Below are 12,472 nucleotides of genomic sequence, written 5' to 3' on the forward strand. Positions count from 1 at the left end.
CCCTGCCAAAAAGAGGTTGAACTCTTAGCAGCAAGGGGCCTTTTGTACCCATGCATGGAGGATACTGAGCAGTTGAGAACCCTGGTTGCTCATGGTTCTCCATGGTGCAAGTAGCCTCTGTGGGTACCTGAGGCTCACCACTACAAGAAGTTGATGTCTTCATGAGAGGGAGCTGGAGAACTATAGGACCTCGGTGGATGGGGGGGCCAAAGTCAAAAGTGGGTGGAGCAATAAATATACAGAAGACGAGTTTCTGCACATGGTCATGCATCCCTCTCTATCAAGCAAGAGTCGTTATCAGACTACAAGGTCCAGTCAGGCTAAAACGCTCCAGAATAGTGTGAAGCAAGGGTGATGTGGAGTGTGGCTTAGGGTGTGGTTGGAGAGGTGTAGTGGTATGGAAAAGTCCCAAGGGCCAGATGGGGAAGCCTGGAGAGATGTATTTGGTCCCTGGGCCTGAGATTCCCTACCCCATAACACAGAGACATGAAAAGCCCTGCTGAATCATGTCCATCTAATAGATAGCCAGATACATCTTGGAAGTCCACAATGAAAGCAGCATATGGGGACTCTACATTCGTCATAGACAGTGCATGGTCCTATATCACCCACAGGAAATATCAGTTCCCTGCCCATGTGAAATCAACCTTCTTCCTATCCTCACATCCAGCCTAAATCTTCTGATGCAGGTCATTGGTCCCTCACAGGAGAGAGGTGGGAAAGGGGGAACATAGACTGTTGCAAAGCAAACATAGATGCACCCCATATCAACTCCTGTGGGGGAATAGGTGTGGTTGCAGAACTTCAGGTTTGCTCTGAAGGGGGGATGCATATCTCAGAGTGAATCTTCCTTCCTCCTGTCCACTGGTTCCTAATATGGATTCAAACGCTACAGTGATGAATGGGGTATTAGAGCAAGGCCCAGACTCACCGGAGCAATGGAATATTTCTGAAAAGTGCTGCTCCATAGGATGAACGTCACTTTCTTTAGGCAAGGGGTGGGTAACTTGCAGCCCTCCAGATCTTATTAAACTCCCATCATAATCTACAACTGCCTATGCTGGCTGGGGGCTGATGGGGGCTGGAGTCAACAACACCCATAATGCAGCGCAAGTATGATCAAAATGCACATCTATATTGTTTAGAGAGGAAGGGTGGTGGTTCCGTTGGAAAGACAGAATCCACTGAAACAAGGTGGGATGTTAATTTCTCTCTCCCAATTTATTCCTTAGTTCTAGCGCAATTTCCAGGTACATTCTGTTTTAGTTGAAATTTAGTGATGTAACCCTCCAGAACCAATTAATAAGGCATTTTTTTATACTGATTTCTCAACACCCCCACTGCAAGTTAAGGAAGTTAAAGGAACGGTCCAGTGCATTGGGTTAAATTTATAAGAAACTGAGCATAGACAAAGCTTCACTGCCTACAAGTTCATATTTGGGACCTCTTATCTTGTAAAAAATGTATTCCACATCCACTAGCCAAGGTGAGTCTTTGGTACCAGTTCTATGGTTCTCCTGCTGACAACAACCTAAAGACCACATCTATCGTTCTACTTCCCCTAAGGCAACAATTCTGGGTATCAGAAGAAATACCTGAAAGACATCAGTGTGGTAGGATACCTCTGCAGTGCCACAAATCCAACTCAATGGTGTAACGTTGGAAAATGTCAATCACTTCTCCTACCTGGGCAGTTATGTTTCCACAAGGGCCAACATTGATGCCAAAATCCAGCATCGCCTGAGCTCTGTGAGTGCAGCTTTCTCCTGATTGAAGTGCAGAGTGTTTGAGGACCAGGACATTCACAGGGAAACCAAAAGGCTTGTTTACAAAGCTATTGTACTACCAACCTTACTGTATACTTGTGAAATGTGGACCGCTTATAAAGGCCATCTCCAACTCCTTGAAAGTTTCCATCAATGGTGTTTTTGGAAATTTTTATACATCACTTGGGAAGACAGGCAAACTAATGCCAGTGTACTGGAAGAAGCAAAGATCACCAGTGTCAAAGCAATGATTCTTCGACATCAGCTTCGTTGGACTGGTCATGTTGTGCGGATGCCTGATTATCGTCTTCCAAAGCAACGACTCTATTCCAAACTTGAAAATGGAAAGCGTAATGCTGGTGGTTGACAAAAGAGGTTCAAAGACTCTCTAGGCAAATCTAAAAAAATGTAGTATAAACACTGACAACTGGGAAACACTGGCCTGCGAGTACTCCAATTGGAGAACAGCCTTTACCAAAGGTGTCATGGACTTTGAAGACACTCTAACTCAGGACAAAAGGGAGAAACATGCTAAGAAGAAGGCACACTTGGCAAACCCTCACTGTGATCAACTCCCCCCTGGAAACCCAAGTCCCCACTGTGGAAGGATGTGTGGATCCAGAATTGGCCTCCACAGTCACTTACGGACTCACTGTTAGAACCGTGTTTATGAAAGACAATCTTACTCGGCTACAAGGGATCGCAGAAATAAAGGAGGAGGAGGAGGAGGTAGGATACACTATGAATGTTTGACATTATTATGGATGACTAAAGCATCCTTCCTTTTCTGCTTCCAGTCAGGTAAGCATGATACACATTCAATATGTCATTAACTACAGCTTCTTTGGAAACTGAAGGTATTCCACTTTGGAAAAGCAAAAGTTGTTGTGCCATTGCCTGTTCTTCTGTTATGTGATATAGGTGCTGATGATGTTCTATTCCAGGAAATAAGGTCAGGTTTTTGTACAGCAGTGTGTCACTGTGCTCATCTTTGGGATGAGGGACCCATCTGATCATCACTGGTAAGTCACTGAATTTTTCACGTTCCTTTCCTTCTCATGGATAATTTTTTAACATTTCCATCTTATTTTGTCCTTTTCCACATATTAAACTAAGCTCTGCTTAGAGCAGACCCATTGAAATGAATGAACCTAGCACCATTGATTTCAATGGGTCCGCACTAAATATGTATTGCATTGGATATAACAACCTATCATTTCAATCCAGACAAAGGATGGGAACAAAATTCAATTTTGTTTGCATTTTAATGAGAAACTACCCATTCTACACTTCTCAAATCAACATGAGAATCGAGGCACAATTATCCTTTCAAAATTTTCAAATTTTCAGACGCAGTCCTCCAACAAAATAATGTGTGCAAAAATATGTGTATTATGGGAAAGGTCCCCAAAAGACATATTTTCATGATATTAACATTAATAGATGCATCATATTAGGGAAACTAAGTTTCAAAAAAAATTGCATACAAAAATGTGTGTATTGGGATAAATTCATGCTAAAATGCTGGTGAATTCTCAAGAGGAGTTTTTTAAAACCAAAAACCAAAAAAACCAACAGCCTCAAATTGCTGTGGAAATGTGGAGAACTTAACTGTAGGTTGAAAACAATAAGAAACCCAAACTCCCAAATTCTCCCATCCCTAATCCAGACTGAATCTTTGACATAACAATATAAATTTAAGGGAAGCCAGACCGGAATGTTCAAATCCCATCTTGCCATTTTACACCTCTCCCCCACTCCCAAAGTTGAGGAATTTACTGGCAAAAGAATTGGGGTATCCCACCTCCTTTTCTTTGGGTGGGCCAATGAGATAAATGTCTGCAGCTCTCTTCTGTGGCTACTCTCAAACTCTTGACATACCCTTTCTGTTGGATGGAATATGCATCAGAAAAGCGAATTTGAGTGATATCATTCTACCAAAGCAACATTAGGAAATGCAAATCCAGGATCATCTGGTCTAGATTATTTCTGCTGAGAAAGTCAGAATTTTTTTATTCCATTTGTAGCCCTTAGCATTTTAAAAATAGAGTAAAATCAAGGGATACCCTCCTTTATTTATTTTATTTATTGGATTTATCTACCGCCCTTCATTAAAAAAAACTATATCTCAGGGCAATTCACAAACTTGAAAGGGGACAATCCTATGGAAAGATTCACTGGGATGAGCAGTTTAGGATGTGGTGGATCTCCATGTGATTCCTGATGCAGCTGGACTCAGACATCCTTAAGTCCCCAAACCTGGCTCAGCATAACATCCTCATTCCAGCTCAACCAAAGCTAGGTGGCTGAGCTGAGGCTGGTGAAAGTCCTCAAAATGGGACTTTCTGGGGGCAGGAACAGAGGGAAGAGGACTTAGTCACTATCCTAAGCCAGGAAGGAAGAATACACTTGCGTAAGGGGATGAGTGTATTCTATGATTTCTTTCTAATGCTCTTTGGACCCATAAAGTAATTCAGAGTGGCACGGTTGTGAGACATTCACCTGAAAAGTGATGTATGAAAGGCAGAGCACTGAGAAGTATGTAACGAGATGGGCATGTTCTTAGATGTTGGAGGTCTTTATGGATCAAGCTAGCATTAAGAGGAGATCAGAGGATGTCCTCAGCTCCCTGAAGGTACAACTTTTTCTTCCTGGTTGATCAGGAAGTTGTACCTTCAGGGAGCAAAGCACATCCTCTGATTTCCTCTTATTGCATGCTTGATCCATAAAGACTGGCTTGTGCTCTAGGCAATTCCACTCTCCACATAAATTCTTCTCTTTTTTTAATAATTAAAAGCACTTCCATCTATGGCACAACCTCTTCTCTCCAATCCCTGTTGCCGCCAACCATTTTATGATTCATTTCTGCCCACGTTCACACCGTGCATTTAAAGCACCATGATACCGCTTTCAATAGCCAATGTGTGCTGGGATCAGTTAAGGGAGCTTAGAGTCAACAGCTTTCTCTGATTCAGAAGAAGCATCAACGCATTTCCTAGAAACAATTTGGACCACCTTTATTAATATCATTGAACATATCTTCTGGAATCTCACATGCCCCTTTGGCATCTTGGCAGTGAACTATTAGGAGATGCTCATCTCCTAGTAACTGTCAGGGCCTGGGCAGAGGAGAAGTGGTGGAGAGGAGGAAGAGGAAGACAGTGTAGATTTACCACAGGGGTTTGAGGGAGGTCACAGATGAAGGGGAAAGTTGGGAAATAATGGGAGAGGAGGAGGAGGAGGCAGAACCAGTTTGACAGCTGGCTGACATGCCTTAAAGGTAGGAGAGCAAAGAGCTCAAAGACAGAGGGCCCATAGCAGCACCTATAAAAGGTAAAGGGACCCCTGACCATTAGGTCCAGTCGTGGCCGACTCTGGAGTTGCGGCGCTCATCTCGCTTTATTGGCCGAGGGAGCCAGCATACACCTTCCAGGTCCCATGGCCAGCATGACTAAGCTGCTTCTGGCGAACCAGAGCAGCACACGGAAACGCCGTTTACCTTCCCGCTGGAGCGGTACCTATTTATCTACTTGCACTTTGACGTGCTTTTGAATTGCTAGGTTGCCAGGAGCAGGGACCGAGCAATGGGAGCTCACCCCGAACTTTGCTTCAGGATGAGAACAGAAATTGCGCGGTGGCGGCACGGTGGCAGCAGCAGGCGGCTCCATTAGGTAAAGTAGTACCTCAGGTTAAGAACAGTTTTAGGTTAAGAACGGACCTCCTGAACGAAATAAGTTCTTAACCCAAGGTACCACTGTATTCAAACACAGCTCGGAAGTCAAACAGCTTCCAAGGCGCGTTTCTCAGTTTTCCCCATTGAACCTTCTGACAGTCCTTTGATCCTTGGTTTTCGAACATTTCAGAAGTTGAACGGACTTCCAGAATGGATTACATTCGAAAACCAAGGTAATAATAACGTCGTAATAATAACGTTGTGCAATATTTGCAGCAATTCTTTGTCTCTGAGTAAGCCTTGTGCTGCTTGCTAAAGTGACATGCAGCAGCATTCATAACTCCCTTTTTCTCCAAATGTACCCATTCTTCACCTTTTGAGCCCTTTAAATCCTTATGTCATTCCTGTTCTCTTCCGTAAAATATAAGCATCTATCATTCGGGATGCAAGCCTGGGCAGTGTGAATGGAGGTCCTGGGCTACTTGAAGGACAAGATCCCACTCTCAACCTCGTTTCTTGTGGCCCAAAGGAAAGCAGAGCAATACATTGTCACCAGCTTGGCTGCAGGAGTTGCTGGAAGGAGGTGTACAAGGCTCCATCCAACCATTTTAGGGACTCCACTCTGGATTTGTGTAAGGTTTACTCCTTAGCCTTTTCTTCTCCCAAAGATATTCCACAAGGCAGCCGAGGTTTAGGATCAGAGTTTTGCTTCTCCTAGATGGAATGCCTTCCCAGGTTGATGAGCCCCGTCTGCCCCTCGTTTCGCTCCGCAGAACATGCAGAAACCACCTTCTTGACCATTGAACCTGCTATTGGTCTCTTCTGCTCAATCCACTGCAGCCTGCAGTGGCGTAGCTTGGGTTGTCAGCACCCGGGGCAAGGCAAGTAATTTGCGCCCCCTAACCCATGGATTTGCGTCCCCTAACCCGTGGATTTGCGCCCCTAACCCTAACCCCCAGATGTTGCGCCCGGTGCGGCCAGCCCCTCTGTACCCCCCACGCTACGCCACTGGCAGCCTGTCAATCAATCAACGATTTAACTTCTACATCGCTTAATATATTAAGATACAGTATCGCCAAGCGGTGTACAAAAAATTAAAGCGACAACTGACAACTGAAACAGAATATTACAAAAATAGTTACATAAAGAAATGTTACTTTAATACAAAGTTGCTAATACCATATTGGCCTGAATATAAGCCACACTTTTTTTCCAAATTCCAACTATGAAAAGTTAAAATGCAGCTTATATTAGCGACCTTACACCGCCAGCAAAGTGGCGCGGCTCCCCCCTCCCCATGAAGCAGCCCGGGTATTGTCTTTTTTCCTTCCCCCCCCCCCTTGACTTTTAAAGGTGTTGCTTATATTCGGGTGCAGCTTATATGCGGGCCGATACGGTACATATAAATCAATTTTGATTCATTTTCCTTCTGACACATCCTTCCTCCCAGCCTCTTGGTTCTCTCACTCAGGAGGGAGAAAGGTTGTTTTCTGCTGCTCCAGAGAAGCGGACATGGAGCAATGGATCCAAACTACAAGAAAGAAGATTCCACCTAAACATTAGGAAGAACTTCCTGACAGTAAGAGCTGTTTGACAGGGGAATTTGCTGCCAAGGAGTGTGGTGGAGTCTCCTTCTTTGGAGGTCTTTAAGCAGAGGCTTGACAACCATATGTCAGGAGTGCTCTGATGGTGTTTCCTGCTTGGCAGGAGGTTGGACGCGATGGCCCTTGTGGTCTCTTCCAACTCTATGATTCTATGATTCTAGGGTCCGACAAATGCTCAGCTCACATACAAAAGACTCACAACAAGGATAGTTCCTGGAAACAGCAGACATCACCCTAGTCTCTCACTCTAGACTTGCTTTTTATGGGCAGGCCCAAGGTGGCTGGTACTTCCTCAAGCTCCCCACAAACCAGGCTCCATTTAGCTAGACTCTCCACACCCCGTTCAAGGTTTGCTGAGTTTCTCAGAGGGTGCAAAGGATTAGAAGACAAGGCCTCTCCACTCACAGCTCTTTCTGTCCTCTCCTTCTCCCCCAGCTGAGAATCATAGAATCATAGAGTTGGAAGAGACCACAAGGGCCATCGAGTCCAACCCCCTGCCAAGCAGGAAACACCATCAGAGCACTCCTGACATATGGTTGTCAAGCCTCTGCTTAAAGACCTCCAAAGAAGGAGACTCCACCACACTCCTTGGTAGCAAATTCCACTGTCAAACAGCTCTTACTGTCAGGAAGTTCTTCCTAATGTTTAGGTGGAATCTTCTTTCTTGTAGTTTGGATCCATTGCTCCGTGTCCGCTTCTCTGGAGCAGCAGAAAACAACCTTTCTCCCTCCTCTATGTGACATCCTTTTATATATTTGAACATGGCTATCATATCACTCCTTAACATCCTCTTCTCCAGGCTAAACATGCCCAGCTCCCTTAGCCGTTCCTCATAAGGCATCGTTTCCAGGCCTTTGACCATTTTGGTTGCCCTAGTCTGGACACATTCCAGTTTGTCAGTGTCCTTCTTGAACTGTGGTGCCCAGAACTGGACACAGTACTCCAGGTGAGGTCTGACCAGAGCAGAATACAGTGGCACTATTACTTCCCTTGATCTAGATGCTATAGTCCTATTGATGCAGCCCAGAATTGCATTGGCTTTTTTAGCTGCCGCGTCACACTGTTGGCTCATGTCAAGTTTGTGGTCAATCAAGACTCCTAGATCCTTTTCACATGTACTGCTCTCAAGCCAGGTGTCACCCATCTTGTATTTGTGCCTCTCATTTTTTTTTATTTTATTTTTTTTGCCCAAGTGCAATACTTTACATTTCTCCCTGTTAAAATTCATCTTGTTTGTTTTGGCCCAGTTCTCTAATCTGTCAAGGGCGTTTTGAAGTGTGATCCTGTCCTCTGGGGTGTTAGCCACCCCTCCCAGTTTGGTGTCATCTGCAAATTTGATCAGGATGCCCTTGAGTCCATCATCCAAGTCGTTGATAAAGATGTTGAATAAGACCAGCCCCAAGACAGAACCCTGTGGCACCCCACTAGTCACTCTTCTCCAGGATGAAGAGGAACCATTGATGAGCACCCTTTGGGTTCAGTCAGTGTCAGCCAGTTACAAATCCACTGCCCCATGGCAGGGGATAGTTGTGCTTTCTTTTCCCTTTGTGTTGGTGAAACATTCAAAGCCACTCAGTAGGGTCACAGAGGATGGCAAGGGGATGGAAGTCAGTGCACATCACCAGAACCAGAGGGTCCCCTTTCCCTACAAACACGGTGGCCTCTCTGGCCTCACATGTAGAGGAAGTCCCTAACTCACAGAGGGTTTGAGACGCATCAGCTACCCACACCTGGTTGAGGTGGCCAGTCGAAACCATTCCTCCAGCATGGCCACACTCACACCCTGACAGATTCTAGGAACCACAGGTAAGAGTTGAGTGCAAGGTGGGGACCAAAGGTGGGCAAGCTACCCCAGAAGGAGCATGATGTGTGTCCCACCAGAGATACGACCCCATGCTGTGTGCCTGCGTATGGTATTCCATTTGAATTGTGGCATAAATACCTTTCAGGGAAATATCAATACACTTACAATACTCAACGACTGGTCTGTAGTTATGGAGATCAACATTTCCCCAGACTGGCCATCAAACAGTGGTCTGCAACGTCCCCCCCAGTCACCTGTCAATTGCAAACAGAAGTTTGATAAGGGGGAGTAAATTCACGGAAGTGCAGTGCAGTCAAAGTTAAGCACTTTGCCGGGCCACTGATTCCAGTTGAAGAGGTAAGTGATAGACATTTAAATATGCTTAATTTTGGCTGGATCACTGGTGCTACTGTCACCAGCTAGACTGGTGACTGGGAGTGGCCACTGAGACCATATAAGACCAGTCCTGAAAGACCTACGTTGGCTCCAAGCATGTTTCAGAGTACAATTCAAAGTGTTGGTGTTGACTTTTAAAGCCCTAATCAGCCTTGGCCCAATATACCTGAAGGAGAGTCTCCACCCCCATCGTTCAGCCAGGACACTGTGGTCCAGCTCCGAGGACCTTCTGGCGGTTCCCTCCCTGCGAGAAGTGAGGTTACAAGGAACCCATCAGAGGGCCTTCTTGGTAGTGGTGCCCGCCCTGTGGAACGCCCTCCCATCAGATGTCAAGAAGATAAACAACTATCTGACTTTTAGAAGACATCTGAAGGCAGCCCTGTTTAGGGAAGTTTTTAATGTTTGATATTTTATTGTGTTTTTAATATTCTGTTGGGAGCCGCCCAGAGTGGCTGGGGAAACATCATCATCTTCATCATCATCATTATTACTACTACTACTACTACTACTACACTACTACTTGGCATTGTAGGTCACAATAGTCAGGTGCACATGAAACAAGAATACTTTTTGGTTTGACCTAGCCAAAGCTAAGAATAAGAGCACAGGAAGAGTCCTTTTGGATCAGGTTGGCGGTTCGAATCCTGCGACAGGGTGAGCTCCCATTGCTCAGTCCCTGCTCCTGCCAACCTAGCAGTTCGAAAGCGTGTCAAAGTGGAAGTAGATATATAGATACCACTCCAGCGGGAAGGTAAACGGCATTTCTGTGCACTGCTCTGGTTCACCAGAAGCGGCTTAGTCATGCTGGCCACATGTACACCAGCTCCCTCAGCCAATAAAGCGAGATGAGCACCACAACCCCAGACTCATCTGCGACTGCACCTAATGGTCAGGGGTGCCTTTACCTTTTTAAAGGCCTATCTAGCCCAGAACTTACAGTGACCAACCAGATTCCTTCTGGAAGCCTGCAAGCAATGCTTGAGTGAAACAGCAGCTCTCCCCACCTACAGCTTTTACCAACTCTCATTCAAAGTCATACTGCCTCTGACTAGAGATAGAGCACAGCCATTGTGGCTTGAGGTCTATAACTGCAGTGTTGAAAGTGAACATCTGAGATGATATGTCACCCTTTTCTTGAGCTCCAGATTTGATTACGGTGGTTCACATTCTTACCGGGACAACATGCACAGAGAGAGTTGATGGATTATGCCAAAATGGCCAAAATGAACAGAAGAATTAGAAATCAGGAAGACCAAAATTTTAATAAGGAATGAAGAAAAAATATAATTTGTCTTAAAAACCATTGTAAACAGCTAAAATTGTTAGTAGGATTGGAATAACACTTGTAGTTTAATGGTGAATTTTGGACATAATGGAGATATAAAAGATTTCAATTATTATAAAAGATGCTGGAGGAAATGACTAACAATAGGACCCACAAAGGGGAGGTGGGAAGTCCAAGAGATTCTTTGGAATCTTGTTTTTATGTTGCATGTTGGATATGTGATTGTAAAACTTTAATCTGAAAAAACAAATAAATAAAATTATATTTTTTAAAAAAAAACCATGCAGAGTGAGACAAAAGTGGCAGTAAGAAGAGTTCATTTAAAAAAAAAAAATCTAGCTCATTAAAGTGGATGTGGGAGATTCAAAGTTATACTCGGAGAAGAGTTTTTGAAATTAGTTAAGTGGGTCTACCCTGAATGTGGCATAGCTGAATATTGCCTGTTTAGCTATGATTGATTTTAAAGGGAGAGCTTGCGCACACATTTGGATCTCTTCCATGGACAGCAATGGAGCTCTGAAATGCTCAGGTTTTGCTGGGTCGTGCCCCACATGTTTATTTTACAAAAGAGCCTACATGGGAAAGTAAACACCAAAAATAATGAGCTTTCAACAGAAGGAAAGGCATCTCTTTGCTTTACTCTTCTAGACTCGATACTGTTTGAGCCATCTATGAAATTTGAGGGTCGCTTGCATTCATCTTGGGGACATTTCCCGCCCCTGCCCACAGACATATTTATTGAAAGTTCAAAAAGTACATAGTACATAATTATATGTGCACTAAACAAGATGAAATGTAAATAAAAGAGAGAGATAGAAAGAGAGAAACAGCACCTGTGAAGAAGGGAAAATAAAGGGGGAAGGGGGAACCCAAAACTGCATACTTTACAGAGTTGTTATTGTACTTCAAAAGATCTTAACCTATTAAATTATTTGTAAGAATGGCTCCCAAATATCATGGAATTTGTCATAGAGATCTGCCCTAAAACTTGCTCCGACCATAACGCTTTGAAAATGGACTTGAGACTTATGCCAGCTGGATCCTTCAGATGGAGAATGAATGACACCTTGTTTAGAGATCAGGAGATTGTGAAGAAGGCCCAAAAAACGTTGAAGGATTATTTTGAAATTAATATGAATACTTCGGTGGATAAAAAAACAATCTGGGACGCAAGCAAAGCTGTAATGAGGGGGTTTCTGATTCAACAAAATTCTATTAAGAAAAAATTTTGGAATGAGAAAAAAGACAAGATATTAGAGAAGATACGAGATGGTGAAAAGAAGCTTAGACTTAATCCAAAGTCAAAAGAAGTGTTAAGAGAAATTAAGTTTCAACAAGCACAGTATGCCAAATTGATTAATCAAGAAGTAGAATGGAAAATTAAACAAATGAGACAAAGATCATTTGAATCAGCAAATAAATGTGGAAAATTACTAGCATGGCAGCTGAAAAAGAGACATAAATTGAACTTTATCACCAATTTGGAGGTTGATGGAGAAAGCATTCAGAAACCAGAAGAAATTAGAAAGTGTTTCCAGAGATATTTCAAAAAACTGTTTACTCAAGGCCCACAGGTGGAGGCTGAGATTATTCAATTTATAAAAAGTAATGGACTGGAAAAATTATCTCAAGATAAACAAACAACCCTGAATTATAGAATAACACAACAGGAAATTGAAAGTGCCATTCAGAATATGCAATTGGGGAAATCTCCAGGCCCAGATGGACTTACCTCCAAATATTATAAGGTCTTAAAAGACTACCTGACCCAGCCATTAATGGAGGTTTGTAATCAAATTATGGAAGGGAAGGGGGCGCCGGAATCGTGGAAAGAAGCATTCATCACCTTGATACCAAAATTGGAATCTGAAAAGACCCAACTTAAGAATTACCGTCCTATCTCGCTCCTGAATGTGGATTACAAAATTTTTGCTGATATTTTGG

General features: G+C 43.7%; 1 long non-coding RNA gene across 1 annotated transcript; it reads left to right on the forward strand.

Moving 5' to 3' along the window:
* Positions 1–8,791: 8,791 nt before the first annotated feature.
* On the forward strand, positions 8,792–10,792 carry LOC309359644. Its single transcript, XR_014163888.1, has 2 exons — positions 8,792–9,204; positions 10,389–10,792. It is a non-coding gene; the product is annotated as an uncharacterized lncRNA (long non-coding RNA).
* Positions 10,793–12,472: the final 1,680 nt, after the last annotated feature.

The sequence above is a fragment of the Podarcis melisellensis genome (assembly GCF_964234715.1).
Source record: "Podarcis melisellensis genome assembly, chromosome: 16".
Taxonomy (NCBI): domain Eukaryota; kingdom Metazoa; phylum Chordata; class Lepidosauria; order Squamata; family Lacertidae; genus Podarcis; species Podarcis melisellensis.